Here is a 2,283-nt window from a genome sequence, read left to right as displayed (position 1 = left end):
ACCCGCGGTGCCGCCCGGGGCGGAGCCCGCCCGCCGCGGCTGAGGGCGAGCAGGGGGCCGGGCCAGGCCGCCCCACCCCGCGGCATGCCGGGAGAGGGGGGGCCGGCACACAAGGTAGGCGGGCGGGGCCAATGGCGGTGCGGGGCTTGAGGCCGCCCCATCGTCAGCTACAGGGTCTGAAAATCAATTAGGTTGGAAAAGACCTCTGAGATCATCGAATTCAACTATGATCGAGCACCGCCATGTCAGCTAGACCATGGCACTCAGTCCCACGTCTGGTCTTTCCTTAAACACTCCTAGACCAGGTGACTCCACCGCTTTCCTGAGCAGCTCACTTCAATGTCTTACACCCTTTCCGTTAAGAAATTCTTCCTAAACCCACCCTAGCGCAGCTTGAGACTGTGTCTTCCTGTCCTGTCGCTGGTTGCCTGGGAGAAGAGGCCGATCCCCATCTGGCTACAACCTCCTTTCATGTGGTTGTAGAATGGCAAGGTCTCCCCTGAGCCTCTTTTTCTCCAGGCTAAACAAACCCAGATCCCTCAGCTGCTTCTCACGGGACTTGTGCTCCAGTCCTTTCACCAGCTCCACTGCCCTTCTCTGGACCAATTCCAGCACCTCCATACCCTTGAACTCCGGGGCCCAGAAGTGCACACAGCACTCGAGGGGTGGCCTCGCCAGTGCTGAGTACAAGAGCAGAATTACTTCCCTGCTGGCCGCTCTGTTACTAAATGCACGCCAGAATGCCATTGCTCCCGGTGTGCCGGGGCTGTTTAAGGAGCACAGCTCAGCCCCGGCCTCCTGCACCCAACTGGGGACCAACCTGAAGCGCCTCCCGCACGGAGCGGCCACTGGCCCTGCCTGGCACCCGCCTTCCCCTGCCACCGCGCCCTCGGGGGCTGCTCGGCCTTCCCCTGCCACGGCGGGCGGCCCGAGCCCCGTGCGCCCGTACACAGGCCCGGCAGTGACAGCTTAAATGAGTCACCACCGCACCCTCCGGGCACACCTCGCCCTCCTTCGAGGCTGCAGCAAGGCTTCCCGAGGAGTGGAGGGAGGCTGGAGCACCAAAAGCAAGGACACAAGGGAACAAGAGGTGGCCGGAAGCCAGCAAAGAACACAGCATGCACAGACATGCGGGGGAAAGGCAACGGAGCTCCGCGCGGTCAGATACACACGGTGCCTGTGCTGTTCTGCTGAGGAGAGCTCATTCCAGAGCAATGAAAAACGGTGACAGGGTCTGTACCGTGTCTGGAGGAAAAGTATATAAGTACAATTAAGGTATTACGGTACCGAATAGACATGATCATTCTACGGACTTGTTTTCCATTAAATAGAAGTATTTGACATGCACCTCTTCTTGAATAAACACAAGTCTTCCCTGGTTTTTTTTTCATGGAACATATCTGTATCTTTTCGCAGCTTTTAAAATGAATCACTTGTTTCCACCAGCTACCAGCCTTTTTTGAATGGCTGTTTTCCTTCAGGAGACAACAGTTGTGTGTTCCTGCACTGTCACCTATGTTGTCGAACAACATTGCAAACTTTGTTGATGTCCTTCCTAATCATGATTATATGTTGTGGGTGCTGACACAGGCCTAACAGAGCCTGGAATAGTTTGTACAGAAGATACCATTGGAAAAAGCCATGAGCTTGATGAACTGCCCTATTCTGTTTCAGCATCAAGGCCAGTATGTTCCCATTTCTGTTCCAGGGGCAGTGTTTCAACCAACAAACAAACAAATACCTTCAAACTCAAAGTATTCCTTGAAACTACTCTCTAGCATTCTCCCAAAATAAGACTTGCCAGTGTTAAGAACCCCTCCAAAGGCACTGTGCATAGTGACAAGAAGATTAAAGTAGCAAAATCGAGAAGACAGACAAGACTGAGCAGACACAGTAATGTGGAAGGGGCTGTGGAGAACTTGGAAGGTGAGGGAAGAACATAGAAAAATTAGAGTTAATGAAAAAAAGAAAAAAGAGGAGAAGGAAATGGGAGCATCTAGCAAAATGTTAGATGGGAGAGGGCATGTGGAGGTGGTGGCAGAGAGAAGACAGGTAAAAGGTGAACTTTATTGAAGGATGACAAGCAACACAATTTGGAAGAAGCACAAATTCAGTATTTAGCAAAAAGAAGATTAGAAATGAAAGTACTTCAGTGATTCCAAAAATGTTCAGATTAGGGTTTGGTTGGTTTTTTGGGTTTTTGGTTGGTTTTTTTTGGTTTTTTGTTGGGTTTTTTTTTTTGTTTGTTTGTTTGTTTTGTTTGGCTTGGTTTTGTTTGTTCGT

This window comes from Onychostruthus taczanowskii, unplaced genomic scaffold (genome assembly GCF_017590055.1).
Source record: "Onychostruthus taczanowskii isolate IOZ18803 unplaced genomic scaffold, ASM1759005v1 scaffold58, whole genome shotgun sequence".
In the NCBI taxonomy this organism is placed as follows: Eukaryota; Metazoa; Chordata; class Aves; order Passeriformes; family Passeridae; genus Onychostruthus; species Onychostruthus taczanowskii.
The sequence above is the reverse complement of the archived record's forward strand: the minus strand, read 5'-3'. Positions refer to the sequence as shown.